This window comes from Mauremys reevesii, linkage group 3, assembly GCF_016161935.1.
Source record: "Mauremys reevesii isolate NIE-2019 linkage group 3, ASM1616193v1, whole genome shotgun sequence".
Lineage (NCBI taxonomy): Eukaryota > Metazoa > Chordata > Testudines > Geoemydidae > Mauremys > Mauremys reevesii.
The window spans coordinates 11,004,388-11,018,583 of record NC_052625.1 but is presented as its reverse complement, the minus strand read 5'-3'; the positions used below and the strand labels follow the sequence as shown (position 1 = coordinate 11,018,583).

The 14,196-nt window shown below is 44.0% G+C and overlaps 2 long non-coding RNA genes across 2 annotated transcripts in view; one reads left to right on the top strand and one right to left on the bottom strand.

Annotated features, from left to right (window-relative positions):
• LOC120401540 overlaps window positions 1–9,467 on the bottom strand; it is a 39,042-nt gene extending 29,575 nt beyond the window's left edge. The window contains exon 1 of the long non-coding RNA XR_005596519.1: window positions 9,313–9,467. This is a non-coding gene — a long non-coding RNA (uncharacterized LOC120401540). The remainder of the gene's footprint in view (window positions 1–9,312) is intronic.
• Window positions 9,468–9,599: 132 nt separating this feature from the next.
• Window positions 9,600–14,196, top strand: part of LOC120401539 — a 42,124-nt gene continuing 37,527 nt past the window's right edge. The window contains exon 1 of the long non-coding RNA XR_005596518.1: window positions 9,600–9,899. This is a non-coding gene — a long non-coding RNA (uncharacterized LOC120401539). The remainder of the gene's footprint in view (window positions 9,900–14,196) is intronic.

The following is a 14,196-nucleotide window of genomic DNA, read 5'->3' as shown; positions in this document are numbered from 1 at the left end:
TCTCCAGTCGACTTACCTTACGCTTCTCATTCCGGTGGAGTACCGGAATCGATCAGAGAATGATCTGCGATCAATTTAGCAGGTCTTCACTGGACCCGCTAAATTGACCCCTGGTGCATCGATTGCTGAGGCGTCAATCCCTGGTAAGTGTAGACATGCCCTGAGATATGAATGCACAATTCCAACTAACTGCAAGCTTCATTGTGGGGATCTGAGTGCAGATTTCAGCCCTCTGTGCCTGGCCACCCTCTTTACCATGTTATTTTGGGTCTCTACATACTCTCCTCTTTCTCCTTTATCAGATCCTCTGACTATGAAAGAAAATAAACACTTCAGAGTGTTCTTGAGGTATATTCTACTACTCCCCTCAGTACTGGCCCTAAGCCAATCTTCTAGGTGGGGCACTGTAACCCCAGGATGAACTAAGATAAAGTTTATGTAAGTATCCAAACCACAGAACAGGTACAAGACAGATGCAACACTGGCACAGAGTGAAGTTTGGGAATTGGGTTTTTACTTTCAGATCAGCGAATGGCAAGCGAAAGTAAGTGACTTTTTTTTTAACTGATCTATGGAAGTCTGATATCCAATGTCACACCTAGAATTTGCCTATCACTGGCTGCTCCATCTGGGCCAACTCTGTAAGGCGAGGTGCTCAGATACCATGTGCCAGGTGTAGCATTGATAGGTTTCTCTTCACAGGGCCCACACAAACGAGATCCTGCAGGTTGCTTTTCACATGGGTTGTCCACATCAGCACAATCACTGAGGTGGTAGATGAAATGGAAATATCCCTCCAACTTTTTCTGTCCTGACATCCCCTGACTGTGGCTGCAGGTCTTATGCATTGCTACTCCTGGAGTTTTCCTCAACATTTATTCTTTTGATATGGCAGTGCTTATGGTTGTCAGTGGACTCAGTCCTGCCGGTTGACTTGAAGATTTGGGGACTAGGTTTATCTGCTTCTTCCACAAGGCAGCAGGAAATGGTGGGGGGAGGGGGAGAGAGGACTTTCTCCCTAAAACTAGTCAGAATTTTAAAACAAAACTTTTTTAGACAAAGCCAAAACTGTTTGTGAAATGGGGTTGGTTTCAATGAATTTTCCAACTTGAAGATAATGCTGAGGAAAAAAGGTTTGAAATTGTCAAAATATTTCATTAAAAACATTTAAAGAAAAAAAAATCAGGTTTCCCAGTTTGAAATGTAAGGTAATTAGACTTTTAAATGGGGGTTAATAAAAAAGAAACAAAGGTCAAAATCCAAAGGAAATGTTTTGATGGACCTGAACCAAAAAAGATTCTGGTTCTCAGTTCGGGATTAGTTTTGAGATTTTGACTTTTCATCTTGATTCAAGATGGGAAAACATTTTTGAACTCTTGAAAATACTTTTAGGATGGGAAAACTGTTTCCCTTCCAGCTCTACTTCTCTCTCTTGCTGCCAACTGCCCCATAACCCTAAGGGTTCCCTAAGGACTGTGCCATAGAAATTCTGAGAAGTCTTTTCCATAACACACAGTTACTAGGAAATACTGGGAGTTCTCTAGTTTCTGTACTAGAGATTATGGGTGTGGGGGTGCTCTTAGCTCACTAGGAGAGTTTTCACTCTTTTGCTGACCCTTTGGCTAGGTAGGAGTGTCTTCCCCCACGGGGACCCTGTATGAACTGAGCGGCAGGATCTCTTCAGCTGAGATACACCCATGAACCCTACTAATGAAACCTGCACACCCTGAAAACTAGGTAGGAGGAAAGGAAGGGGGACAGCTAGGGAATGCCTGATCTAAAGGGCTGGTTGTAGTGCTGTGCGAGTACTATCCAGACATGGACTGGTTCACCTAAAGCAGCACCACCCCAACACACTCTGATGTCTGGTGGGTTCAGCGTTCTATGCAAATCTTTCACTTGGCCTTCCCAGTCACACCTACTTAATCCAAGGCAGTTAGGAAAATACAACATCTCTTCCCTGCCCAAGACACTGATAGGTGGCTGCTAATGTTGGCACTTCCCTTGTAGCTGACAAGGAACGTTACCACACCCTATAAAACACTTTCCACAGCACACGTTGACTGTGCATGCAACAGAAAAGACTCATTGCTGCAGGAAAAATGAGCCTTTGTATAGCTGAGCAAATCATTTGGAACCAATTTATTAAATTAGGCCTCTGGTTCTGTTCAAATTCTCAAACTGTATTAATTATTTGAAATTCTCCCTGAATATCTTTCCTGGGTTTGTTTTTCTCCAACTATATGAATATATCTCATGAACATTCATTGCAAATATCCAGTATTTGAAACTTCAAAATTCACAAGCTAGTCATTGCTGCAAATGACCTAGGTTTCGATTCTATTACAAAGGGATTCTTATACTATGTTCATCTCTGCAGTATCTGAGCATCTCACAGTAGTGCATTAAACCATGTGGCCACACATCTGTCACCTGTTTGTTCACTTATCCTCTCCTGAGATGAAGACGCTTGTGTGGTGGAGAGTCTTGTTTTGGTTTTAGGTTTGGTTTGGTCTGGTTGGTATCTGTTTCCTGACTGGATGACTTGGGAACATAGCAATTGCCAGACGGGTTCAGCTCCAAGGTTCAACTAGCCCAGTAGCCTATCTCTGACAGTGGCCAGCATCAGATGCTTTAGAGGAAGTTGTAAGAACCCCACAGTAGGCAGATATAAAAATACACCACTCACAGATCTGTCTCATTCTAGACTCTAATAGTTTGAGATCATCTTAAACCCTGAAGCATGAGATTTTTGTCAAAATTTATTCTGGATATTTTTTATATTCATATAAATATTCTTGATATCCATATAAACATCCAATCCCTTTTTGAACCTTATTAATATGGAATCTTGGTGTATGTAATTAACACATTGTGAACTGTAAATGGGGCATATTAAAATCAAATAGACAATTTGATTAGCTTTCTGCAGATATTTGAGCAATCAAATTTAACATCCACTTCCTGTGAGTATTCATACTAATGAAGCTTGACCAATGAATGTTCTCAGAAAGCAAATATAAATGGATCATGACCACTATTGAATTGAAATTCCAACCAAGTACCAAAGGTAAATGAATTTTTATAGGAAAATATTCCTAATGATTGTTCAGACAGCATCAGATTTTAATTTCATTTTTATTTTATTTTTAATTTGTGATCAAGGACTTTTTCATTGCCTGGCATTTCATGGAGAATTAAACTACCGTGCTTTGAATAATATGGCTCCATAGATCATTTGGATTTTATATAATAACATTCTACTCCATATGTTTTATTTTACTAATAAACAAAGCACAAATTCAAATGTTAGCCCACCACTGCATTTTACAATGATTGATGATCGTACGCGTCTTCAGAGGTACTTTTGCCTGACTAATGAATATATGATTTGGCCTTAAGTGTTGTGTTTCTTTTACTGTATTTTTGCTGGGCTTTTATTGTGCTGTCATGTTGTGTAGAAGCCTGTTATGGCATAATGAAAATTATAACAGTAAAGATTGATTGATTGATTATGCCTTGTACTATATAACAATTGCTGTAGTAGAAGTATCCCAGATTTGAATTGGTATTTTTTAATAAAATAAAGCATTTGGAACAGAAAATTACAGCATAAAATTTAAATTCTATTTGAATCCTATTCTATTTGAATCACGCTATTCAAAACTCTGTAGCTCATTTTTCCCAGGAAAGTGCAGTGCAGGAAAAACTTTCTTCTCAGTAATAGATTAAACATTAATTGGACACCTTCTTAATTAAAACTCAGCTCTCATGACTCATGTATGTCACTGCAAAATGTAGTAACATATCAGGCTAGGTCGTGGGTGTGCACTGATATCATGATTTACTCTTGATTGCTGGCCAGACTTATCAGTCAAAAAATTAAAAACACATGAGATTTGTTTTTAAACCAGCGACTAACTGGATTTAACCCCTACCATTTTAGAGTTGCGTGGGATTTAGTCACACAACTCCCATTAAAGTCAACAGAAGTTCAAATCAGTGGGCGTGGTAGGGCAAAATCTTATGCAGCTCTTGGAACGTCTAGAAAGGAAATAAAGGTTTTGCATGACTGTATGGGCAAGACCATGGGCCAGAATCTCATCAGTGGAGAATCTGACCTAATATCTTAGGGAATTAATACCCAAATCACATATCACTTTTAAGGTCACAATCAACACATCAAATTCCACCCAGAAGTAAATAAGGAGCCAGTGCAGCCTCTGACACTTTGGGACAATATACTACAGCCAGTCTGACAAAGCCAGGGCCCTCTGACATTCTATGCCAGCAGAAGCGTGTGGGTGGTCTTAACGAGTAGTCCCACATGGAGCACATTGCAGCAATCAGCCTGGTGGTCACAAAGACACACAGGACGGTGGCAAGTCTGCATTGGAGAATAAAGATCACATCAAGTACAGATGGAAAACCAAAGCCACCCTGGCTACAAGCGTAATCAGCTACAGCAGCACCTCTTAACTACAATGCTTGTTAACAAAAGGCGGGCAAACACCCTCGTTCACAGTGACTCACTTGCTTTGTCAGGTTGGCCATCAGTGCATATTTCCTCAATGCTCCACAAACTGCTCTCACTCCTTCTCTAGGGCTGGGTGAAATTCAGTGTGTTGACGCTGATCTTTCAAAGCCACAGATGAAATAATGACACCTTTGAAGTCTATGGGAGTTTTGCCATTGGATTTCAACAGGACCAGGATTTCACACCATATGTGCTTGTGGTCATAGCCACCGGAGACTATACACCTTCCTCGAACAAACTTTCCTAGAGGGAAGGTGGATCTTGACATTTAAACAGGCTCAGATTGTTCCTTTAACTTGTCCCAAGTTCTTACTAATTCCCCTTTGCATATTTTCTCATGAGTGAAGACATCTTGGCCAAGACTTTCAAAAAGGGGAGTCCAAAATTAAGCTCCTAATTCCATATTTAGGAATCTAAAACAGCTCCCATTGGCCCAGGAGAAGATGAGTGGTCTCGTGATTAAGACAACGGCTAGGGCTCGCCATAGATCTGCGTTCAATTCCTGACTCTATCATAAACTTCCCGTGTGACCCTGGGGACGTCGCTTAGCCTCTCTGTGCCTCAGTACCCCAGCATCGTGCTTCCTTTCTCACAGGCCTGGTCTACACTAGGGAACTGTGGGGGTGGGGGGGCGAATCAATGTAAGTTATGCAACTTCAGCTACATGAATAATGTAGCTGAAGTCAACATACTTAGATCTACTTACCACGGTGTCTTCACTGTGGTAAGTCGACTGCTGACGCTCCCCCGTCAACTCCATCTATGCTTCTCGCTCCGGTGGAGTACAAGAGTCGACAGGAGAGCACTCGGCAGTCGATTTATCGCATCTTCACTAGACGCAATATATCGTCCCCCTGCTGGATTGATCGCTCCGGAGGTAAGTGTAGACATGCCCGCACACAGTGTCTGTCCCATCTATTTAGACTGTAAACTTTTGGGACAGGGAGAGTCTCTCACTTTGTGTTTGTACAGTGCCTAGCACAATGGGGCTGTGATCACATGTAGGCACAACTGTAACACCCAACATTTTCTGAAAATCTTGGTCTTAACAATAGGTTCTTTTTTTCCCTCACAGACCATCCTACCCACTTACTTGACCCTGTGGGAAAGTCAAAGCTTAGTTGATTTATGACTTCATTGCAGGATCCAATGGAAATAGAAGCTCCGGGATGGGAAAAAGATTTTATTCAGGAAAAGAAATATCTGCCAGAAGAGCAAAAAGGCTGGTGCAAATTGAAATAAGTACATGTCTAACTCTACAAATTGGTCAGAGCTCCACTGAAGTCAATGGGCTACAACAACATCAGATGAGGATCTGCCCCTTTCTGTCTCCAATAACAGCAACAACATTCCAATCAATGAGTAAGGCTGCAATTTCTCCCGAACTCTGAAGCCCTCTTAATTAATGCAAAACGAGTGTCAAAGTATACTGAACTGTGCAACGTACCTTAAACACGTGCATAACTGTAAGCACACGAGTGGTGCTGCAGACTACTCACATGCTTGAGAGACACACAGGCTTAAGTGAATTGCCTCTCAATGAATCACAAAAAGCAAGATAAATCCCAAGGCTGAACGGGTGGGAGCAAAGTGCATCTGTCAAAGTCTACCTATTTCATTTTCTATTAAAAAAACTGCCAGAACTTTGGTTCCATGTCTTCATAGCACAAGTGCTGGGCAATAAACATATCCAAAACATACAGAGAGATCAGTTTCTTCCAGTGAGGAGGGTCAGTGAATTTCCATTAGAATGAGTCACTGAGGTTCCCAAACCCTTAAGGTGTCGAAAAGCCAGTGAAAATGAGGTTATTTTAGGATTAGGAATACAAACAGATACTAAGGCACACAGAGAGCTCGAGCTTCACTTCGACCTCCGTATGTCGCTATGAAACATACGTCCCTGAAAGCAAAATGTATATATTTCCCTCTACAACAAAGGCATAAAATGGTTCACTCCCAAACAAGTATTTGAGCACTGATCTTGCACTTCATCTAAGATTACCCACCCGGCAAACCAAGCTGTATTCTTTCTGGGTGGCTCAGAGAATAGCATGTTACAGTGGAAACACCCATTTATTTCATTTACTGCCATTTATAATATTTTCCACTATTTGTAGATAATGAATTCATCCATTTTTTGCCAAGCTTACGCAGCCTGTTTTAGAGCCAAAATTAACCAGAATCCTTCTAAAAATGTGTTACCCTTCATTTTCCATGATTGCTTAGTGGTTCTCCTGGAAGGTGACCAAAATCAACCATATTAACAATGCACAGCAACAACTGAACTGTCATATTTGTACTCCCTTAACAGCAGGAAGAGTGCCGTCAAACTGGTCCCTAAAATACACATTTCAAAGCACAACCGCTCAGGTTAATTCAAGCCAGTGGACAAGAAATGAGGAATTGCAACTGGTGGTCTTTCCTAGAGGCATTCTATAATGGCACTCTCATCAACAGAGATATGGAGCGGATTATCTGATATTTATTTGGCGCTGGTTACTCCTCGTTTCTCTCCAAATTGCATAATGTTGGATACGATACCACAGAGGCCTACAATATGGAACATGCCTGAACATGCTGAGCACCCGATTTACACATCCTTCACTTCACACCCTGCGCGTCGGTCCATTGAACTCAGTGGGGCACCTTCTAATCCAGCCCAGCTGAGGAGCAATCCATAGTTGCGCGGCTCCAGAAGCAAAGCCGGGACAGACTTGTGACTCTGGGTGAGGCACTCCCCCCTGCTTCTGCCTTGCTGCTGTGGGGAGAGTAAATTCCATCAGCCCTTGCTTAGGGTCGGCTATTTCCTCCTCATCACTGGCTCAGCTGTGCGGACATGCTGGGGGGTGGGGAAGCCACCACTTCACTCTAGGGTTACCAAAGAGCAAGTGTGAAAAACCACAAGGGTGAGGAGTAATAGGAGCCTATATAAGAAAAAGACCCAAAAATCAGGACTGTCCCTATAAAATCGGGACATCTGGTCACCCTACTTCACCCTCTCCCTCATTCTGCACACACACTCCCTACTCACCAGCATGGGAAAGTGAGTAACAGTCCAGCCACAGCAATGCAAGTAGCCCATGCAGGCAAGTACCTAATCCCCCTACACAGATATGCAGCAGCACCCACAGCTGAGCCCAGGGTGTAAAACTAAGCAGGTGCATTAAATCTTTGCAAGATTTCTTTTCCCGTCCTCTGTAAGGGTAGGTTGACCCCTTGATCCCACACCAAGGAACTCAAAGGAAGCAAGATCAAGCCCAAGGAGAACAGGGCACCCCCAAACGTACTGGCTGGCCAGGAGCCCACCACTGGAAAATGTGAGCTGTAATAACAAAAATCAGTCACCATAATAATTACAAGCAAAGACTGATAGAACAAGTTTACTTTCATTTGTACAAGTTAGTACCGATGCAAAAGTAGGGCAATAAATACGCCAACAGTTCAGTCTTTGTTTCTGGACATCAGCCCTGTTTTCTTTGGCCCCACCAGAGACCATGCGGGGGTTAAAGGTAAAGGGAACTTCTGGAGCAGAAACAGAGGTAGCAGAGCTGCCAAAACACGGTCAGCACCCAATTCCCATTGATTCGCAGGGCATGTGGCACTGAATGAGTTAATAAGCTACCGTTTGTGACTCTGGAACTGGAGCAGGCAAGGAAGCCACATAAAGCGCTGAATTATGGCACGGGAATGAAACAGACTGTCACAATTGCGCTGAAGTTCTTAGCATTGACAATTTACAGGATTGCAATAAATATTAACACCCCATATTCCTGCCTGACCTCCCACCGAGGCGCCACGGCTTGCCAACATCTTCCTCTTTCTCAGGCCTTTCCATTCTGCCTTATGCAGCTGGCTCAGAGCTTTTGAATTCTCCCTCCTTCTAAATGCTGCATTCCCCCTTCTGACACTGTAGACCTCTCTGAAATCTATCAGTCCTCAGCTGATCTAGGCTTCTCTAGTCAACCCAAGCCTCTCCAATGTTCTCATTCTGGGCATATCCTCCCAGTGCCACCAATCCCTGTCCCATTGACTTCACTGGGACACAGCCAATGCCCAGCTCAGAATCATTCCGATTTGCTTTCTCCATTTATTGCGGATGCGTCCACTGACTCTTTTCTCTTCGGCCGTTCCAAGCATCACTCATCTCTCGGTGGTTCTTCTCAGGCTCTGAACTTCAGCCACTTCTCCAAACGCCTTCTAATGTTTTGACTTTTGCCGGTTAAGATTAAACAAAATTTCAAAGCTTTCTTCTCCGATTATTTTTTCATACTCAAAATACTTTTATCAGTCCCATGAACTGCAAAGAACATATGTCTACCCATACAGCCTGATCACTCTGCAGCTGCTGTGTAATCCTGCATATCACACAGCTAGGGGACTGGACCCTGGCCTACGCTTCTGGGCAAAGCAGCTGTAAGCCAGTGGATCTGGTCCCCCACACCTTTCCCCTGAAAAGCCATAGCAGTTTCTAGGCCAGTCCCCTATCAAATCACCAGCAAACTGAGGCCAACCCATCTCTATGCCCTGGAGATACCCAGCTACTAGATCGACCCATTTGGGGTGCAGGCAGCTGGGTGTAATTCATGCACTGGATCCTGTTACAATCGCTGCAAATTAGATCAAACTTCAGGATACTCTGACTTATGCTGAATATAACAGGAAAGACTGGGTAATTATTTCATTTATTTATATATTGTGGTAGCACCTAAAAAGCCCAGCCATGGCCCAGGGCCCCAATGGGCTAGACATAGCATTGTAATCAGTAGGCTACCAACCTCTGTCCTGTGACAGGTGTATTTGCCTTCAGAATAAAATGTCAGTTTCCTGCCTGGGTGACAGACCGTAGCTACAGCCGCTCTTTCCCTGGCTGCCCTCATAAAGATATCTTAAGCCATTTCCCACCTTGCCTTGCAGGCTTGAGCTAACAGAGTGTGGGTCCTGGCTAAATGGTGACATCCAGGATATGTAAGGGATGAGGGTTAGGCAGGAGGATTATGAGGGAACAAACAGCTTTAGCTGGTGATTGAATGCTGATGTCAGGTAGGTGCAGGGATAGCATGAACGCTATGGAAGTTGAGATCGTTGAGTTTCTCTCTTCCCCAGGCCTCCTCTCCCAGCCTTGGCACATGCTACACTGGAAGGAGTCTGTATGGCTTTTTGCCCATTAGGAAACAGCAAAGAAAACAGGACCCAAGCTGTGTAAGCCACAGTGCAGAATGGCAGGACTGCCCGACAGGGAAATGTAATCAAAGGCAGTCAATTAAAACAGAGACAAGAGAGAGCCGGACATTCAGCCTTGGAGATGGAACCCAGCTGTTGATGAGGGGCTCAACTGAGGCTTTGCCAGGATCCCTGAGAACAGGTCGGTGTGTTGTTAGAAGCTGATTAGGACCTCCTGGTTCCAAACTCCCTTGCTTTGAGGGGAGCTGGCGGAGCATGCTTCTCCTTGGCAAGCAGTCTGTCCTTGCCCACCTGCACGGGCAGCCCTGAGGAGGCTGCTTGCCCAGGTTGCATTGCTACCGGAAGGAAGGAGGCATCATACTCCCCCTGGAGCATAGGACAGGCCACTGTCTGGCCCTCATAGCCACCAAGAGATAGTTGCTGCCTTTGAACACTAGCACCAAAATGGCCGTGCTGCTCCCTGGCACCGTTTAGAGATTGGAATTATCTCAGGGTGCCCAGCCTTGGCCTAACTGTGCTCCCACTGACCCAAAACCCCACCCTGAGCGTGTTCATCTCTGAGGAGAGGTGTTCCTTGCAGGGGACTATCCAACTCCCTCCCAGCAAACACTTGTGCAGTTGCAGATGTCCCAGCCCAGCAGAGTGGAGGAAGGTGGCTGAGGGTAGAGCAGAGGGTGAGGCAAAAGAATCAATAAACTTAGAAACTGAAGATGCTCAGCATCACCCCAGAGGTGCTCAGTACCTCACAGTATCAGACCTTCAGTTCTTGGGATAGTGAATGGAAATTTCCAGTAGAGAAGCCAATTAGTTCTTGGTGGTGTTTTCGTGTGATATGGACACCCATCCAAAGGAAATGGACTTGGGCCACCAGACCTGTTCCACACAGGCCACCAACTAGTGATGATGTTTGGTCACCGGTAGAATGGGAAGAATATTGCAAAAAGCTATTTGTGAACATGAGTTCAAACCTTCATCTTGCCTGTGTTCACGCCCATTGCCTGTTCACTCTCCATGAATATTCTAGTTAATGAGCAGGAACGTTATTTATATTGTAGTAGCACTTAGAGGCTCCACCCAAGACTGGAGCTCCATTGTACAGGACACTATTAATAAACATAGTTTGAGAAATCCCAGCTTCAGATCTACAGCTAATCAAATACGAAGGGAAACTGAGAGGTGAAGTAATTGATCAAACATGGAGCAGGTCACTTGCGCAATGGGAATAGAATGCAGGTCTCCTGGGTCCCAGGCCAGGGTCCTATACACTGGACCACATTGTCTCTTAATATCTTAGGCTCTGAATTGCTTATATTCAATATTCTCTGAGATTGCCAGAAATCTATAAACATTAAGTCGTTCACATTCATCCAACAGTTGTAAGCGAATTCACGGAAACATTGATCTATTTATGGACAACAAACGAATGGGGGAAAAAGAGCAAACTAGATGAATAATTTTATCTGAGAATAATTTGCCTTCCTCTGAGTCAGAACTGAACATTTCAACATTGCACTCCTAATCTCCTGATCAATCCAGGACAATAATAAAATATTGGTAATGTCCCTGTTGCTGAAGCCTTCCCTTGGATCAGTCAAGAAGGAAGGGGGGGAACAATGAAAACGTCTGCGAGCATTTCTTATGTAACAGTTATGCAGCAGCAGCACCTTGCCAGCAATTAGCTCAAAGCCCCATTGTGTTAGGTATTGTACAAACATGAAGAAAATTATTGTAAGCTCTTGGGGGGCAGTGACTTTCTAAAATAAGATCTTACAATCGATGGCCTTTTTCTAGTAAACATTCCCAAAAGCCCTAGAAGCGCCTTACACTGATTTCTGCAATTTCTAATTTTCAGTGATATTAATTCATGTAGAAGGGTCAGTTGGCCAAATTCTGATCTCACCTTTACCCACTGAGTTCATTGGGGTTGTCAAGATCTATGGGAGGGCAACATCAGCATAGTGTATCCCAGAAACACAGTAAAACGATCACTAAAAAAAGGTGTCTTTATGTTTTATTTTAAATGGACAACTTCTCTGGGCTTTTTTACAAAGCCAGAGGAATTTTATTCTTGGAGCGGTAGAAAACCACAGCCCATCTCTCCCAAGTTTCCAACCCCACACAACATTTTTATTAATTTTGAAACTTTGAAGGAAGAATGCTACCTTGGCGTCACAATTTTACACAATTTGCTAGAATTCAGAGCACACGTTACAGCCCACATGAAATGGAAACGTTCTAACAACGTTGAGCTGCATCCTCTGGTTTGACCGAGCTGCTCTCAGCACAGGAAGAGCATTGGGGGTGGGGGGGGCGGAGATGGCTCCTTTGCGGCTCCCCAGTCCTGGGGCCTGGTGACAGCTGCTTTAGAACCCAGTGCAATGTACAGCTGCCTCAGAGCTGCTTTAAGTTACATCCGTTCCCCGTGAATCCAAGGGGACATTCTGGCAGCCAGGGATCACTGGAGCTCAGCTACACTGTGCCTGGCCATGGGGCCATGAAAAGCCATTAGCCAGCTCTGTGACTCCCGGCGACTCTCCCTGGCTGGCTGAGCTGGCTCCGTGGGTCATCTTTGCCAACAGAGCAGTGCAAAGGGGCAGTGCAGTTCTGAGGATCTGACCCATTATTCCCTTTTTTGTGAAATGAAAAGATAGTTTGCAAACTCCATCAAGCAAAAAGTTACATAGTTGGGGAGAAAACGCAGGATTAAAAATGCTAGAATTCTTTTAAAGCGAATTCACTTTTCATTGCTTCAGCATTGATGCTGTCGGCTTTCAATCTGTTTTCATTGTCCTCAGCTTGCACAGTCGACCGAGACTGGGCTGCTTTGCATTTTGGTTCTCATGCACTAGACGACGTTATTGGGTTTGGTTCCTTAGTCCTCGCAAAGTCAGACTTTTCCATCTACACACTCATGTGGCCCTCAACACTGTAATATTAAAACACCTCATGCTCATTGCTGGTATTATCATTTAATAACTTTTAGTGCCAATCAGGCCAGGGGCCCATTGTGCTAAGCTACGTACAAATGTCAGTCTCTGCCCAACAGATCAGACACTCTGAATACACAGAATAGACAAAGTATTCTGTCCATTTTACTGGTGGGGAAACTGAGGCACAGAGCGTGAGTGACTTGCCCACGGGGTCTGGCAGAGCAGGGAACTGAACGCAGATCTCCTGAGTCCCAAACCATTGCCTGAGCCAGAAGGCCATTTTCTCTCCCTTTCAACGTGCAACACAACTTGAGTTTGTACAACAGCCTTCCTTTACCCCACCCTCCACCCCGGTAACCTCCCCCACAAAAAAAGCAACACAAACATCTTGGACTGTAACATGCTTTGCAGAATAAATGCTATAAACGCAGAGAGAAACAACAGAAGAAGCCGAGGCAGGGAAACAGAGGCTGAGATTTGCAGGGAGATGAAGAGTTGATGAGGTGGAGAGAGAAAGGATGGACCTTGCAGCTGGCCAATGCTGTAAGAAGGCTCTTGCACCAAAAATGGCTGGATTGTATGGGGGGGAGGGGGGGAGTGAAATCCTAACCCCACTGAAATCAAAGACAAAAATCCCACTGACTTCCAACCCATTTTGAGGTAGGCTGCAGCAGGCCCGTGGACGGTTTAAAGTAAGGTGGATAACTTTGACCTGGGTCTTCCTGAAACTAATGAAGAGTTAGCAATGAGAGGTTAGTTTAATGTGGGGGAAGGCAATGGCTTTTAGAAGATCTTTCCTTCCCTTTAAGGCTTCGTAAGGCTTGCAAACTTGACGCTGACTGAGAAAAGTTGAAGGCGAATGTACTTGAAAATGGTTTGTAACCCGTTCCCTTGCATCAGATTCCTCACCTTCTCTGTCAGGATGTTCATTTAATGCCTTTCATATTTCTATGTAAGACTATAAGCTCCCTAAACCCGGGCATATCTGTCATCTCAGCACTATCAGGAAAGAGCTGATGAGAATGTGATCGGCAGTGATGATTACAAGGACTTTGCAAACACAGGAAAGCATGTTCTGCATTAATTGCTAATCTATTTCAGCCAATTTGGCACCATGACAAAAGCAACTGGTCATATCTAACAAGGCAGGGGATCAGAAATGATTCTATTTCAGAACAGCATGTCCAGGGAGAGGTATCAACCGTTAATTCCAGGTGACTAGTTTCTTTATAAATATATTAGCAGCATAATGGAGGGTTCTTTAATGGGATTATAACTACACAGGCAGACCCTAAGCAGCTGCTCTGCTAGTCAAGGGCAACATGGCTGACAATAAGATTTAAGAAAGTGAATGGAGGAAAAATGGCAAATCTCTGGTCTGGCACACTTAAATGACCTCATTGCTTAAAAGTAATTGGATCACGTTGCATATGTGAAAAGAAAACCGAATAAGCTTAAGGCAATCTCTTTGGGCACGCTCATCACCGTCTCCCCCACTGTTCTTGCCTTGAAGGGAGTTAGAATGGACCAGTCCAGAAGCACTCATCT